Raw genomic sequence first — 18,311 nt, 5'->3', positions numbered from 1 at the left:
TTCCATGGTTCTCATTTGCAAGTCAGTAAGCTCCACAGTGTAACATATTTCAGTAGTTATGTAGAGACTATGGAGAATGGCCCTAGTTCCCAGTTCTCTTGTTAAGACAGCTGCAATAGGACATACCATTCACAACAGCACCTCCCCCAGAGGATGTCTGGAATGGAGCATCCTTGAGGCACAAGGGTGTGGGGGGGGGGGGGGGGGGGGCGCTAGCCTAGGTTAGAGTGAAGCAGAGTGGGTTTGGTTTTTAAGGGAGGAGGAGCTGTTACAATGTTGTAAGTAAGTTTAGGGGTACAGGAACTTCCACTTCCCCTCCCACTTCATTTCACGATCCTAAGTTCAGGAAAAGATAATGTGTTCTCCTCAGAATTAGACTTTTATTTATCAGATTTGGCAGGATTTAGCATTTAGAAGATAATTACTGCCTCTAACATCCTGGCCACTAAGCACTAGTTTAACCTAAACAAAGTTTTGTACCATGGGTGCTTTCAAACATATCATAAATCTTAGCCTGCCTAATATATTAAATCTTATGGCTAGCTTACTTACCCCGGTCCCAACTTCAGGCGATTTCCTTCTGTTTACCTCTGAAGCAGGCTCTGGCTGGAAGTCTGAAGAACAGTCTGGGAAGGAGGCTTGCTTCTGGGTCTAGTACTGGCAGAGCTGCCGGGCTGTTTGGGGCTTTGCTTCTGGGTTTAGTACTGGCAGAGCTGCCAGGCTGCTTTCGGCGCATCACCGTCCAACTCTAGGCAGGGCATCTCCTCTCTCTGGTCTCCTAGCCACACCTAGTCTTCTTCCTCCTTGATAGCAGGAGTTGCTGGGCCTGCTTTAGGACCACTCCCTTTCTTCTTATTCCCCCCCCCCCCCCCCCCCCCACCATTTTAAACTTTCCAGCTGATATGTATAAGCTCATGCATAATCATGTAGTAGGTGGAGGGTCTTTGCTGCATTGCAGGTCTTTATTCCCTCTCCCCTTTTCTTCAGGGGAGGGTGTCCCGCCATGTCTGGACCAAGGCTGTATGCCAAGCTGTATGCCAGTGTTAGCATTTTCTCCATTTCAGAATGCTCTCCCTTCATTGGCCTTCTGCCTTGGTTTTATTTATGCAGGAGCTTACAAATAGGCAGATCTTGATAAGTATCTTTCAATTCTGGTTTAAAGTTCTCATCTGGACAAAGTTTCTTTTCTTTAGCTGTGACAGTGTTTTGGCCTGTCAGTATACTTGTCTGCATCCCTCTTTGGCTATTATGATTCATATTGGGTGCTTTCAGTGGTTAAACATGGAATATCTCCCTACAGTGTGCTCTCCCCAGCCTGGATAAGGAAGGGAGAGACACTGCCCTGCGAGGTCTTGGTTATAGACTGGAAAGAAGAAAGGTATATAGAGATTTTTGTTGCCCTTGTTGCTACATTTTGGAGAATTTTTGGTATTCTGACACCTGTGCCATTTGAGAGGCAAGAATCCCCTCTCCAGAGGTGCAGGAGGAATCTGTACACCCCTTTGCCCCATCAAGATGAGGTTGCAGAGTCCAGCAAGTGAAGATTGAGAGTTGTGTGTTTTTCCAGTTTTTTGTAGTTTTCTATCAGTGGGAAGGAAGTATTTTTTTTCTGCTCCCTTCTTTCCCCAAAGCTAGAAGCCTTGAGTACTGTTTCCAGAGAAAGACCTTCCTCCTGAAAGTTCTACAACTTTTGGTATGAAGAGGATTAAAGAACATCTAGAGTAGTGGTTCTCAAACTTTTTTTGTCTGGGACACACCTGACAGATGGTTCTCACATGCGTAACATGCTGAACATGTGACCATCATGGGGATAAATGTAAACATGCACTCTGCATCCACAGGAATCCCCTCAACCCCCAGCAATGAGTGCAGAGAAGATCTAGGGCATTACCTTGTACAACTCGCCATACAAAAAAGATATTCTGGTTCTGATAACATCTCAGTAAAAGCAAAACAAACTGCCTTTACTACCAGGCACAATAGCCTTTCTTATGAAAAGACAGTAATTTACCACTAATGCATATCCTATTGAGATTGATACAAATGCCTACATGCTAGTAAAATACCTCACCTCGGTCATACACCCAGAACTGACCTTCACCAAGTACAGAAAAACCACAGATTATAAATATGGAGACAGAAACTTGAATGGAAAACCAAAGAAGCCACTCTGCATGCAGGGCGAACCTGGAGAAATGGAAAGAGAAATATAGCACCTAACAGACTCTCAAGATTTACAATAATGCCTATAAACTAACCCACACAAAGTTACACCTGTATTATGGAATACTCAAACAGTAACAACCCTATCTAAGAAATACAACTATTAAACCAGGCCCTAAACACTAAAACATTTCCTATTGGGAAAACAGAATAAGCCATGCTGCTATAGAGCCCCACACAGAAATAATTGTAAAGCTATACTAAAAATGTTACAAAACAGCTGCTGAAAAGAATAATATACAACAATTAAAAGCTCATCAAAATTATTAAAACATGTCCAGATTACAATAAAACATTTCAAAACAGCAGACATCGCATAATACCCAATAATTAAAATGGCAGTCAATCAAGAAAAATAAATTTAAAAAGCCACCTTTACGTACCCTCTCCAGCAACTCTCCTACTCCTTTCCCTTCCAGGCCAATAGCACTCACCAGAAGCAGCAAGGCTGCTGAAGCTCTGTCCTCACAGTCCTCTTCCTTAGCGCCCACAACCAACCAGACACAGACAAACGACCAGTATCAGTCTCTCTCACACCAGTCATCTTCCTGACTAGTCTCTCTCTCAATCACACACACACGCTCTCGCACCCATTCACACCAGCTCTCACCCAGGCACCGATTCACATCCACAAGCTCTCACTCAAGCTTCCATTCACACCCACACCCACAAGCTCTCACCCAAGCACCCACTCACACGCACACAAGCTGTCACCCAAGCACCCATTCACACCCACACCCACACACACACACACCCACACACACACAAGCTCTCACCCATTCACACTCACAAGCTCTCACTCAGGCACCCATTCACACCCACAGACTCACAAGCTCTCACCAAAAACTTCTTCTTCCTTCACTGCAGGGATAGGCTCCAGTTCCGCCATGGCTTTACTCCGTCAGGCCTTCTTTTTTCGCTGCCACAGGGATGGGCTCCCGTAGCAGCCTTGCTTGGTCAGGGTCGGGTTTCCTCTTCACCGCCACTGGGATGGGCTCCCGTGGTGGCCTTGCTTCGTCGGGGTTTGACACTGCCATTCCTCTCACTCCACCCCTGGGCTATGTGATGCCTGCCTCACCGGCCAATCAAAGGCTTCCTCCCTTCTTCCTACTCCCACTGGCAGGTAGAAGGGAGGAGGCTTCCGATTGGCCTGCGCGGGGGCAGGCAGAATGAAGGAGGCTTCCTATTGGGCAGTGGGGGTAGGAAGAAAGGAAGCTTCCAATTGGCCCGCAGGGGCTGGAAAAAGGGAGAAGGAAAGTACAACGGGGCAGTGAGACACCGGGAGATGTGACACACTGGTGTGTCGACACACCAGTTGAGAAGCGCTGCATTAGCCTATAAGTTAATATACATAATAACTGCTGCTTTGAGATGTGAGGCAGATAGGACCAACCTCTATTTCTGCCCTGCAGACAGTGATGGCAGCAATTGTAGTAGAACAGGGAGCAGCAAAAGAGCTATATGTGCTTCCCCTGCAGCAGCCCCTTCTTCTCTTACCTGGAACAGGTTTCAAAAGCAGGGAGGTTTGGCTGCCATGGGTCAGCATATGCAGCTCTTATGCTATTTCTTCTGCTACTGTTGTTACAGGCTGGCTGTTCCAGGAGAGCATGCTGAGGTCCTCTCAGGTTAGGAGACCCCATCGGGGAGCTCCAGAAGGAATGGCAAAAAGCCAATTAATCTTCCAAAAGATCTGGAAGGCTTGATACATGGCCAAGGTTGTCTGCACAGTGCCCCTCCAGGTGCAGATCCTGATACAATCTTGCCATTTGCACTGGTCTAAAAATGGCCCTGCCTAAGACTCTACCACTAAATGAAAGAAGCAGCTGCACTAGTAGGAGAACCTAATCTACTGAAGCCTGGTCTCTCATATTCCTCCTATTACTCTCTCCTTCCACACTTCAGTCTCAGACTTCTACATGGCACTAATTCAATTTCTGCAACCAGGGAGAACCGCTACTGTTTTAAAATGAAACCCCATCTTGATCAAATAAGTGAAGTGAATAACTGCAACAAATACAGTAAAAATTGACCTGGATTTTAAGTTTTAAATTTGTTTGCACTGTTTATTATTTCTCTAATGGTGTAACCTTGCCTCCTCTCAGTATACTGGCTGCCACTATCTTATTATACTCTAGTACCTCTTGTGTATAATACACTTATTAGAATAGTATGATAATTGTTAGCAGCTATTTACAATAACATTTGTAATGGGCCCCTTTGTCACTTGAGTATGGCCCTTAGAGAAATTCAGGGGGTGGAAGGTAGAGAAGTTGATCTATTTTGGGGGGTTTTGTAGTTGATTGACAGTGTTTCAGAATGATAGAAACTTTTGGCTTTATTGAAAAGGATTGATGCAGGCAATTTACCATGAACAGCCACCAGGTGGCAGTATAAGACAGAAGAACATGGTATATGTTAACTAATGGGAGATTTATGAATGGAATTTCTGTTGGGAGCTCTATTGTGAATCTCCTTTAGGTGCCTATGGGAGAATATTCCATTAGAGGGAGCATGTCTGAGAACCATATAAGCCTGTGTTCAAAGGGAAGAGTTCCAGGGGTAGCCACAGACCCAGAGAGTCTCTCCCCAAGCAGGGGACTTTGTACGGGCTTTTTGCTTGAAAGGGAAGATCCAAGGCTGAAGGAATGTTTCTCCCCCAAGGGGGAAAATCAGGGGATCCGGAATTGGATCTACAGTCCTTGGAAGGTGAGAGAGTTCATTGGATATGAGCTTGGGAGGTCAAGGATTCTCTTGCTTATGGCTTTTGTAGTGATACTGTCACATCTAGGGAAGATACTAAAGGATGGTAAGATTTATGTGTCACCTACGAGTTAAGTAATGGGATAATTAAGCTTGGAGAAAATATTAAGAGGAATGTGATATGTTATCTTATTGAAGGTGAGCGGAGAAAGAGGAAAAAAACACAATTGTTATAACTATTGCGGTGGTGGTTGTTTTCTTGTGATGGTTGTTGATGTGATTGAGGGTACGACAGCCTTGCTATGAAAACTTGTGAACCTCAATTTAATCTGTGCCTTTTTAAGATTTTCTGTGTAAGAACCAACTGCTGCAAAACCTCCCAGAATTTATAATAAAAGTTGTCTTAGTATGTAGAGATTTTCTTGGCAAGAGATTTTTTAATTTTAGAGTGTGGATTCAAGGGAGGCATCTGTAATGTACATGGTGAAAAAATATGGGGTGCAGCAAAGGGGGACACAGAAAGGGATATATTTATGGAATTTATTCTCTGTCCAGCAATGGGCCTGCCTTTCAGCTTGGTCCACTGCACTATCTGCTTGACCACAGTTGATTTTTGAACCCACAGAGACTGATGCTTAACTCAAAAACAGGGTTTAGGAAGTAGGAGGAGGAACATGCTATTTTCAGAACAGCACCTCCACTGAGGCTGCTGGAGCCATCAGCCCTCCTGTTTGTTTAAAATCATGTTGCATCAAAGATCAGTGTGGGAGTGGCGGTATTCTGTTGGAAACACAGAAACCTGATGGCAGACCTATCTATTCTGCCCATCCATCCAATTAATTCAGCTTTACAATCCCTACTACTCCCTCAGACATCCCCTGTGTTTATCCCATGCTTTTTTGAATTTAAATACAGTTCTTGTCTCCACTACCTCCACAGAGAGGCTGTTCCATGTATCCACTACCCTCTCCATAAAGAAATATTTTCTTAATTACTCCTGACTACATTCCCTTTCACCTTCATCCCATGACCCCTCGTTTTACAGCCTTCTCTCTGTTGAAAGAGGCAAGCTGCCTGTGCATGGAAAACTTGTATATATTTAAATGTCTCTATCATATCTCCCCTATCCCATCTTTCCTCTAGGGCAGGGATGCTCAAACTGGTCTTACACCCCCCCCCACCCCCCAGCCAGTCAGGTTTTCAGGATATATCTAATGAATACTTTCTCAGCTTCAGGGAGCCTGGGGTAATTCTCCAAAAGTGAGGAAATGAATCTCAGGTGGGTCATGGGCTGAGGTCAGCTGAACTTCAAGGCCATACTGGGCACATAACACACACACAAGCACTTTAAAAAAAACCCACTGTCCACATCCAAATTGTGCTCCAAGAACAAAGGATAGTTTATTAAAGTATTTTCAGTTACTGTAGAAAAGATTACAGCTTTCAGCTTCACAGCAAATCCAGTAAGCCTCTTCTCTCAGCCTCCCAGAGAGCCTCAAACAACTTACATTACAGTATATATATATATATATATACACACACACCACTCTTCAGCCTGCACTAGGCCACACTGTTTAAATTCTCTTCTCAAACCCTGCAAATCACAATGTAGTCACTTTGGATCTCAGATGGCTGCTGCAAGCTACTCACTTCCCCTTGTTGCAGGAGGAAACGGGAGACTCTCAACCCTGTTTCCAGGAATCAATCGGGCACCAGGTTTTCTTTTCTGGTCCCTTTCCAGTACTTTTAACTCTTAAATCCAATTTCTAGATGCTTCACACAGACTCCCTGAAACACTGATGGAGTATCTCTGCAAAACTCTCTCCTCTTTTCCCCTTGAAACCCCTGAAGAGGGTTCCAGCTGCTTCTTTCTTTTCACATGGTGACTCTGGGGGAGCCTCACTAGGGTTGCCAACTGTCCTGAGTTTTTCTGAATTGAACAGATTTTGGGGCTACTGTCCTGAAAAATGGAGGGGGACTGAAATATCCTGATTTTTAATCTTCATGCTGCAGGTTAGCATCTGATCCTCCCCTTCAGTTGTACAATATAGTCAGGGACCTTCATTTTCAGTTTTTGTTTTATTTTTCCAGGGAATTTATTTGTTTTATTTTAACAAAGAAACATTGAGAAAATCGGTGTAAAAAAACAGATTAATTATGTTTCCACTGATTTTTTTTTCTTTCTTGTAATAAACTGATAAATTCCCATGAAAAATGCAATAAAAACTGAAAATGAAGATCAATAAATACAGTATGTGCTTTAGTAGCTACTGTATACTCAATGTGTTAGATATATTTATTTGGTGTTACTTACATAGACTTCAGTCCATGATATAATCAGAGGCCTAAAGAATGTTACAAAACAGTAATTTGGCCTCTGGACTGGTAAAAGCAAGTTTTTTTCAGAAAAAAGAAGTTCACGATAAGAGGCTCTGAAGGGGTAGATTCAGGAATAACATAGGAAAATATATTTTCACAGAAAGGATGGTGGATGCATGGAACAACCTCACAATGGAGATGATAGAGGCAAAAACAATAACAAGTAAAGAAAGCACGGGACAAGTACAGAAGATCATTAATTGCAAAGAAGTGAGGGAAGAGCTAGAGATCAACAGGGGTCTAAGACACCGTAGCAGGAAGTAACTGCAAACTAGTTTGGTCCTTATCTGCTATCAAATTAAGTTTCTGTGTGTTTGTAATGGTAAAGAGTGGCAATAAGTCGTATATGCGTAAACCCAATCAGTGAAGAACAAAGTCAGATTTAGTGCGAAAGGCTCCTGGGTAAAAAGTGCCCCCCCACCCAACTGATGGCAGCCCGTTTCCTCTCTTCAGTCGCAGGGGAATGGGATCTTCCGCAGCTACAGGTTTACAGTCTTTGGTCTTGGCCATGCTGGGCCTGTCTTCAGCTGTGGCGGTGTGGAATACAGCCAGGCTAGGTGTATTTTCGGCCACAGCGGGATGGGATCCACAATGGCCATGCAATTCCTCTCTTTGACTGCAGCAGGATGGGATCCACTGTGACCATGCTGGGCCTCTCCTCCTCTGATCCCAAAGCACTCGAGGTGGCCCTTAGCTGATGGCACCCCGGGCTCACTCACCCCAAAAAACGATCCCAGTTAAGATATGAAACAGCATCTCCAAATGTTCGGAAATTTGACAGTTAAAAGTTGGCAACCCTAAGTCTCGCCCTTGCTTTGAGCAGGGTTAATTTTCCTTATCAAAACCTAGCCCCTAGGGGCTGAACTAGTCTGTTTGTCAAGAGATTCAGAACCACCTTTTGACCAACAGATAACCTTTAACTAGCTGGAACTTTCCCTTCTCTTTTGTATTCTCTAGGACAGTGGTTCTCAACCTTTTTTCGGCCGGGACACACCTGACAGATGGTTCTCACATGTGTGACACACTGAACATGTGACCGTCACGGGGCAAAATGTAAATATACATTCTGCATCCTCAGGAACCCCCTCGACCCCCAAAAATGGGTGCAAAGCAGAACTAGGGCATTACCCATACAACTCACCATACAAAAAAGATATTCTGGTTCTGATGACATCTCAGTAAAAGCAAAACAAACTCTCTTTACTGGCAGGCACAATACCCCGACCTTATGAAAAGACAATAATTTACTACTACAAATATTTAACCAGGCCTTAAACACTGACACACCTACTATTAGGAAAACGGAGCAAGCCAAGCTGCTATAGATAGAAACCCACTTAGAAACAATTGTAAAACTATACTAATAAATGTTATAAAATAGCTGATGAACAAAATAACATCCAACAATTAAAAACTCATAAAAATGATTACACATTGTCCAAATATCAATAAAATATTTCAAAACAGCAGACACATCCCATAATACCCAATAATTAAAATGGCAGTCAATCAAGAAAGATAAGCTTAAAAAGCCACTTTTACTTACCCTCTCCAGCAACTCTCCTCTCCTTTTCCTTGCAGGCCAAGGCCAAAGGCACTCACCAGAAGCAGCAGTGGCTGCTGAAGCTCTGACCTCACAGTCCTCTTCCTTAGGGCCCACAACCAGTCACAACCTCTCTCACAGACCAGTCACCTCGCTAACTAGTATCTCTTCCTCACACAGACACCAGTCACCTCCCTGACCAGTCGCTGTCTCTCTTTCACACACACCAATCACTTCGCTGACCAATCTCTGTCTCGCTCTCACAGAAACACATCACCTCTGACAGTCTCTCTCTCAATCACACACAAATGCTCTTGCTCCCATTCCACCACACACACACAAAGCTGCCACTCACACACCCAGGCACCCATTCTACCACACTCACACAAAACTGCCACTCACGCACTCAGGCACCCATTCTATCACACACACACACAAAGCTGCCACTCATGCACCCATTGTACCACACACACACACAAAGCTGCCACTCATGCACCCATTGTACCAAACACACACAAAGCTGCCACTCATGCACCCATTGTACCACACACACAAGCTCTCACTCATGCACCCAGGTACCATTTTACCACATATACACACAAAGCTGCCACTCATGCACCGATTGTACCACGCACACACACAAGCTCTCATTCATGCACCCAGGTACCATTCTACCACACACACACAGCTGCCATTCATGCACCCAGGCACCCATTCTACCACACACACACTCATGCACCCATTCTACCACACACACAAAGCTGCCACTCCTGCACCCATTCTACCACACACACACACACAAAGCTGCCACTCCTGCACCCATTCTACCACACACACACACACAAAGCTGCCAGTCCTGCACCCATTCTACCACACACACTCACACACACAAAGCTGCCACTCATGCACCCAATCTACCACACACACACACACACAAGCTCACATGGAGCCTCTTCTCATTGTTTGGCCCAATATGCCTGGCCTCCGCTTATCAGTCGCTGCTGGCCTGACCTCCAGCGGCGTGCAACGTCTCTCCAACCGCCTCCGGCGGTGTGCAGGGTCTCTCTGCTCTTCGTCCCGCCGGCCTGGCCTCTGGCGGTGGCGCACAGATCACTCTTCAGCTGCTGGTGGCGGCGCGCAGCGTCTCCATTCTTCGGCCCTGCCGGCGGTGCACAGATCTCGCCAGTCTTCAGTCGGCGGTGGCACGCAGCATCGCTCCTTTCTTCGGCCCCGCTGGCGGCGCGCAGCATCGCTTCCTTCTTCGGCCCCGCTGGCGGCGCGCAGCATCGCTTCCTTCTTCGGCCCCGCCGGCGGCGCGCAGCATCGCTTCCTTCTTCGGCCCCGCCGGCGGCGCGCAGCATCGCTTCCTTCTTCGGCCCCGCTGGCGGCGCGCAGCATTGCTTCCTTCGGCCCCGCCGGCGGCGCGCAGCATCGCTTCCTTCTTTGGCCCCGCCGGCGGTGCGCAGGTCTCTTCAGTCTTCAGCCGGCGGTAGTGCGCAGCATCTTTCCACTCTTCAGTCCTGCCCCTGGGGAGAAGGGAAGCACAAGCGGGGCAGTGGGGCACCGGGAGCCGCGACACACTGGTTGAGAACCACTGCTCTAGGACTTCCCATAAGGGAAATCACATTAACTGCAATACACTCTGCACATTACACTCTGCAATTGTTTCTGTGGCATACAAGGGCCACAGCAGTTTATGGACTTCTTCAAGACCTTATCCAAACCTTTTTAAAACCTAGCTACGTAAACTGCCTTAACCAGAACATCTGACAATGAATTCCAGAGCTTAATTGTGCATTGAGTGAAAAATAATTTTCTCTGATTTTTTTTAAAATGTGCTACCTGCTAACTTCATGGAGTTCCCCCTAGTCTTTTTTTTATTATCTGAAAGAGTAAATAATTGATTACCATATAGCCATTCAAATCCTTTCATGATTTTATAGACCTCTATCCTATCCCCCTCAGCCGTCTCATCTCCAAGCTGAGCTGCCCCAACCTCTGTAGCTTGCCCTCATAGGGGAGCCGTTCTATGCCGTTTATCATTTTGGTCTTCTCTGTACCACATCCAGTGATCCTTTTTTAAGTGCGGTGACCAGAATTGCGCCTAGTATTCAAGTTGTAGCCTAATGGAGTGATAGAGTGGCTTTATTATGACATTTTCCGTTTTATTCACCATTCCCTTCCTAATAATTCCTAACATTCTATTTGCTTTTTTGACCGCCCAGATCTTTTTCCTGGGTGGTAACTCCTAATTTAGAACTTAACATCGTGTTAACTACAGTATGGGTTATTTTTCCCTATATGCATCATCTTGGACTTGTCTGCATTACATTTTATCTGCCATTTGGATGCCCAATCTTCCAGTCTCTCAAGATCCTCCTGCAATTTATCACAATCAGCTTGTGATTTAACTACTCTGAATAATTTTATCTGCAAATCTGATTACCTCACTCATTGTACCCCTTTCCAGATCATTTATAAATATATTAAAAAGCACCAGCTCAAGTACAGATCCCTGAGGCACTCCACTGTTTACCTTTTTCCACTGAGAAAACTGATTCCTACTCTGTTTCCTGTCTTTTAACCAGTTTGCAATGCACAAAAGGACATCGCCTCCTATCCCATGACTTTTTAGTTTTCTTAGAAACCTCTTATGAGGGACTTTGGATTTTCTGAAGGTCCTTAACAAACACACTTCATTTACCAGATCACTTTTATCCACATGTTTATTAACCCCGTCACAAAAAAGTTGCAGATTTGTGGGGCAAGACGTCCCTTAGGTAAATCGATACAGGCTGGTCCCATTAAGCTATTTCTGTGTTTTTGTTCTTTAGAATGTTTTCCACAATTTTTCCAGGTACTGCAGTCAGACTCACTGGTCTATAGTTTCCTGGATCACCCCTGGAGCTCTTTTTAAATATCAGGGGGGGGGGGGGGGCGGGGAGTGTGTGTGTTACATTGGCCACCCTCCAGTCTTCAGGTACAATGGACAATTTTAATGATAGTTACAAATTACTAGTAATAGGTCTGAAATTTCATTTTTCAGTTCTATCAGAATCCTGGGTATATACCATCCAGTCCAGGCGATTTACTACTCTTCAGTTTGTCAATTTGGCCTACTACATTTTCCAGTCACCGTGATTTGGTTAATTTCATCCAAATCATCACCCTTGAAAACAGTCTCTGGAACAGGTATCTCCCCAAAATTCTCATTAGAAAATACTGAAGCAAAGAATTAATTTAGTCTTTCCACAACAAACAGTCTTAAGTTTCCTAAGGGCACCTTTAACCCTTCAGTCATCTAACGCTCCAACTGATTCCCTCACAGACATTCTTATTCGGATATATTTTAAAATATTTTTATTATTTTGCCTCTACAGCCAACTTCTTTTCCAATTCTCTCTTATACTGTCTTTTCAGTGTTTTACATTTAACTTGCCAGTGCTTATGATTTCCTATTTTCTTCAAATGGATCTTTGCCTGTTGTACACTCTTAACCTTTGTAGTTGTACCTTTCAGTTTTTTCTAAATATTTCATTTTATCATTTCCCTTTTGAAAGTTTAGTTCTAGTGCTGTAGATTTACTTATTGCCCCCTTCCAGTCATTAATTCAAATTTCATCATGTTATGATCAGTATTGCCAATTGGCCCCACCATTGTTACCTCTCTCACCAAATTCTGCATTCCATGCTCATTGGTTTCTGAAAGAATTGCTCCATGAAGCAGTCATTTATTCCATCTAGGAATTTTATCTTTCTAGCCTGTCCTGATCAATTTTGGGGTAATTGAAATCTCCCATTATTACTGCACTGCCAAATTGGTTTGCTTCCCTAAATTCTCTTAGCATTTCATTATCCATCTTATTTTGACCAGGTGGACAGTAGTATACTCCTGTCTCTATAATCTTTACCAACACATATGGGATTCCTACTCATAAAGATTCCTCTGTGCATTTAGTCCCTTTTAGGAACTTTATCCTGTTGGACTCTATGCCACCCTGGACAGAAAGCGCCACCCTCCCTACCACCAATTGTTCCCTGGTAACTGTCCCATTGAATATTCTTCTACCAGGTCTCTGAAGCGCCACCCTCCCTACCACCAATTGTTCCCTGGTAACTGTCCCATTGAATATTCTTCTACCAGGTCTCTGAAATGCCAATTTTGTCTATCTCTTCATTCACTACTATGCACTCTAATTTTCCCATCTTACTTAGACTTCTAATATTGGCATACATTGTTTGTATAAACAACTTTCTTTTCAGTTGACATGGATAATTTGGAATCTTATAGGCACATGGACTACTTTTGCTTTTATTGGAATCTCTGTGTTGGGATGCCGTACCTCTCCTGTTGTATTAATATTCTTCAAAGATACCTCCCATTGAACCATGCACTGCTGAATGACGGTCAGCTTTCCACCTTGTTCTAGTTTAACAGCTGCTCTATCTCCTTTTAAAGATTAGCGCCAGCAGCCTCATTCTACCCTGGATAAGGTGGAGTCTGTCCTTTCAGAAAAGACTCCCCCCCCTTCCCCCCCCTTCCCCAAAAGGTTACCCAGTTCCTTACAAAACTGAATCCCTCTTCCCTGCACCATTGTCTCATCCATGAATTCAGTCTCTGGAGCTCTGCCTGCCTCTGGGGACCTGCATGTAGAACAGGAAGCATTTCAGAGAATGCTACCTTGAAGGTTCTGGATTTTGGCTTACTACCTAAAAGCCTAAATTTGACTTCCAGAACCTCCCTCCCTCATTTTCCTATGTCATTGGTGCCAACATGTACTATAACAGCCAACTCCTCCCCAGCACGCTCTAAAATCCTATCTAGATCACGCGTGAGATCCTCCACTTTCGCACCAGGCAGGCAAGTTACCAGTTATGTCCACCAACCACCCAGCTATCTACATTACTAATAATGAATCTCATAAGAAATTGCCGTATTGGGTCAGACCAAGTGTCCATCAAGCCCAGTATCCTGTTTCCAACAGTGGACAAAATCAAGGTACAAGAACCTGGCAAGTACCCAAACTCTAAGAAGATCCCATGCTACTGATGCCAATAGTAGCAGAGGCCATTCCCTATGTCAACTTGATTAATAGCAGTTAATAGACTTCTCCTACAAATACTTATCCAAACTTTTTTTTTTAAACCCAGCTACACTAACTGCACTAACCACATCCTCTGGCAACAAATTCCAAAGCTTAATTGTGCGTTGAGTGAAAGAATTTTCTCTGATTAGTTTTAAATGTGCTATTTGCTAACTTCATAGAGTGCCCCCTAGTCCTTCTATTATCTGAAAGTGTAAATAACCGATTTACATCTACCCGTTCTAGACCCTCATGATTTTAAAGACCTCTATCATATTCCCCCTCAGCCGTCTCTTCTCCAAGCTGAACAGCCCTAACATCTTTAGCCTTTCCTCAAAGGGGAATTGTTCCATCCCCTTTATTATTTTGGTCACCCTTCTCTATTTCAACTATCTTTTTTGAGATGTGGTGACCATAACTGTACACAGTACTCAAGGTGCGGTCTCACCATGGAGTGATACAGAGGCATTATGACATTTTCCGTTTTATTCACCTTTCCCTTCCCAGTAATTCCTAACATTCTGTTCACTTTTTTGACTGCTGCAGTACACTGAGCTGACGATTTCAATATATTATCCCATATGATGCCTAGATCTTTTTCCTGGGTAGTTGCTCCTAATATGGAACCTAACATTTGGGGCCAATGCAATAAAGGGGCATAGAAAGCGGGTGCTGAACAGTCAGCGCCCGCTCTCTTAAGGAGCATATGGCCCCCCAAAGGGGGGTGCCATGCAATAGTCAAATTAGGGGGTCATGTTAGCAAGGGTGCACTAGGGTCGCTTGTGACCCTAGCACATCCTTGCTAACGCGAACCCAAACGGTTTTCGTGACTGCCATATGCCAGTCAAAAAACCGATTCCGATACACCCAGTGTCAGTTTTCATGACCACTGTACGGCAGTAAGGGAAACTGCCGATAAACCCGATGTTGGTTTTAAAACCACGTATTGCATGGTGTCCCACGTGACACTGGAGTTTGTCAATGGGCCGGGGAAGAGAGAGCGAGGTAAAAGAAAGGCGGGGGAGGAAGAGATGGTGCCAGGGAGACCCGCGGTGGTGGGAGTAGAGTTCCTGGGCTGTGGTGGGCGGTCCCCTGGAGAAAAGGCGGCGAGACACCCCCTTAGCAGGGGCCCGGGAGAGGGGGGCAAGGCAGCCACTGCTGCTTCTGTGTCATTCTTTTAAACAGGAAGCCCCGGACAGCAGGAAATCGCCATTTTGAAAGCAGAAACTGTCAAGAGAAGACGGGGAGGGAAGGCGCTGCTGCTCTGGAAGGAGCAGCATAGGAGGAAGTGACAGAGAGAGAAAAAGAAAGGCGGGGGCGGAAGCAGAGACGGGTGACCGTATGGTGGTCACGAAAACCGACGTTGGGTTTATCGGCCTCTGTTTTCGTGGCTGTCCTCTGGTAACAAAAAATGTTTTCTTTTTCTTCTATTTTCGATGCGCACATCTATTAGCGCCTGCTCCTGGCAGGTGTTAATAGATGACAGTTAAATGTGCATCAGAGACGCACATGTTTCTTTTTGCATTGAGAGTGAATGCCTAATAGCCTCATTCACGTGCATTTGCATGTAAAGAGCGCTATTACATTTACTCCACGTTAGACGCACGTTGAATAGGCGCTAATCCCCTTATTGCATTAGGGGATTAGCGCCTATTCTACCTGCCTCCAACTGCACGTTAAGAGTGCGCTCGGCTCAGAGCACCATATTGCATCAGCCCCATTGTGTAACTTCTACATGGGTTATTTTTCCCTATTTGCAACACCTTGCACTTGTACACATTAAATTTCATCTGCCATTTGGATGCTCAATTTTCCAATTTCGCAAGGTTTTCCTGCAATTTATCACAGTCCTCTTGTGATTTAACTTCTCTGAATAATTTTATATCATCTGCAAATCTGATAACCTCACTCATTGTATTCCTTTCCAGATCATTTAAAAAATATATTGCAAAGCACTGGTCCAAGTACAGATCCCTGAGGCGCACTCCACTGTTTACCCTTTTTCCCCTGAGAAAATTGATCATTTAATCACCAACTGTGATGGCTGACCTAACCCTTCTCTTCTAGTTAGTAGACCTGGGAGACTCATCCTCTGTGTGATGACAATGCATCACCTGGAGAGCAGGTCCCCTAGCTAAATAGACCACTTCTTGCTATACTATGATGATGCTCCCTGATTAGGAGACCACCTCCCTCCAAGGCAGCACTAGGGCTGCCAGACTGGAGTTGGGACTTGGCTACTATATCCCTGAAGGTCTCCCCTATATAGCTCTCTGCCTCTACTCCTCCAGGTCTGCTACTCTAGCCTCCAGAGATCAGACTCTTTCTTTGAGAGCCAGGAGCTCTTTGCACCAGATGCACGCATACAACTTCTCACAGGTGGATAAAAAGAAATCATACATGTGACACTCTATGCAAAAGACTGGAAGACACCCCCCCCCCCCCCACACACACACACTTTCTTGCTGCTGGAGTGCTGCTTTCATCTTAATTTTGTTGAGTTCTTAGTTTAGATTAGGTTGCTAAGGGAGTAGAAATGCGTAAATTAGAGTCCTTTAAATTTATGGTGTATTCACTATTAATCTGGTAGTATCTTGCAAGGGGTTAATCAAACTCTTGATAAGGGTCGGGGCAATCCTGTGATTTAAATAAAAACCTGATTGATTTTCAATGTGGAAGTGTCTCTTGCCTATAAATAAAAGGATGAGCTAGGGATGGGAGGGAGGGATTGACCACTGTTGGAAATAGGATCCTAGGTATGATGGAATCTGTCTGACCCAATATGGCAGCTTCTTATGTTCTTATGACAGATACTAGATTTATCTACCCTTGCTTGCTTTTTATATCAGACACACACTAAAGAATATACTCCACTCTTTCATTTCTTCCCTAATATTTTTAAGTCCTAAAATTTCCTGAAGCAATACTTACTGATCCTCTTCAGCAACCAGCAAGATGATCTTCTCCTCTCAAAGCACCCACTGGATTGAGGGTTACTGAGCTCTTTCCCTGCAATAAATCTTGTGCTTTAAAGGCAAGTTAGTTCTACACAGTCACTTTGCTGATTTATATTTCAGTTAGTTGGCCTTAGTGACTCACTGCTATTCTTTCTATTTAACAAGTGTTGGCACCTACTCAATTCAATCGCTCTAATCTAAACATCTTTTCAAGGTGAGTAATTGAACTTTGTCCTTAGGTGTACACATAAACTTTAAACTATTAATATCTGTTAAGTAATTTCACTTTTTTTGCATCTGCCTCCATATTTTCCTCCCCTTCACCTCTGAATCTCAAAATGCCACTTTTGCACTGCCTCCTATCATTAGTGTGTGTCTGATATAAAAAAAAACGTTGTGCCCCCCACCTGTTTTACAGTATTTGCCAGTTTTTTCCATTTGAATCTTTGCATTCCTGACTATTTTCCCAGCTTCTCTTAGCTTTTCCAGATATTGTTGCCTGTATCCCTCTTTCTGTGATCTCTTGTAGTTTATGAACACTAACCTATGTTTTCTGTCCTGTTGTGGAGTATAGAGGTAGAAGGAGCTTTTTATTGTTTGTAGTTTAGCCTGATTCAAAGACCAGACCCACCAATCTATACTCCAGAAGAGATGGGAGGCTTGGACTTTTCTAGTGCACAGCCTGTCTGGGTGGGTTGCTCTTCAGTTTGTATTCCTGAGATTTTTGTTGAGGTTTTAGAGTTTCTTGTGAGAATCCCTGGTTCTTGGCCTGACAAGGGATGATGGAGAAGCCCTTTTCCTGGGGTAGGATAGACATTTCCCGCTTTAGCTCGCAAGCTGTGTTTGGCAGCCAATGGTAACAAGTTACAAGAGAATTCTAATTTGTGGAACTGGGAGGAACAGTTTTACTGTCACCTTTCCTGCCCTATAGTGGGAAAAATTTAAAAAGCTAATTGTTCCTTGCTACCTGGAACTTTAATTGGAAAGATTCCATTTGTCATTTTGAGAGAGAGCACTGTGAGTAAGGTCTTTTGATTCATTGGAAGACCCCCACCTGGAGTTTCCACCCTGGGGAGAAGCAGTACATTTGAGAGCTGTGCAGTGTTTGATATCCTCTTTGATCTGCAGTATTTAGAATGGGATTTCTGCCCATCACTATGATACTTCTGTATTTCTGCTAATGCTTATTTTTCATTGCCTTGGAGGGTGAGTTTTTATTTTCCTGGCCCATCTACTGAGGGTCACTTGCAGAGATAAAAGGGAGTTAGCAGTAAAGTTAGATTTGGACACCTATTGTGAGATTTCAGAGTATTTTGTTGGCACTCATATCCCTCCAACATACACTGAATAAGAAGCTCTGCAATGTATGTAAACCATATATATATATATATATATATAGATATATATATATATATATATATATAGA

General features: G+C 44.1%; 1 protein-coding gene across 5 annotated transcripts in view; it reads left to right on the top strand.

Moving 5' to 3' along the window:
• LOC115087300 (two pore calcium channel protein 1-like) overlaps positions 1-18,311 on the top strand; it is a 225,122-nt gene that overhangs the window by 77,939 nt on the left and 128,872 nt on the right. The window lies entirely within an intron of this gene.

The sequence above is a fragment of the Rhinatrema bivittatum genome, chromosome 3 (assembly GCF_901001135.1).
Source record: "Rhinatrema bivittatum chromosome 3, aRhiBiv1.1, whole genome shotgun sequence".
Classification (NCBI taxonomy): domain Eukaryota; kingdom Metazoa; phylum Chordata; class Amphibia; order Gymnophiona; family Rhinatrematidae; genus Rhinatrema; species Rhinatrema bivittatum.
This window is presented reverse-complemented; position numbering and strand designations above follow the sequence as displayed.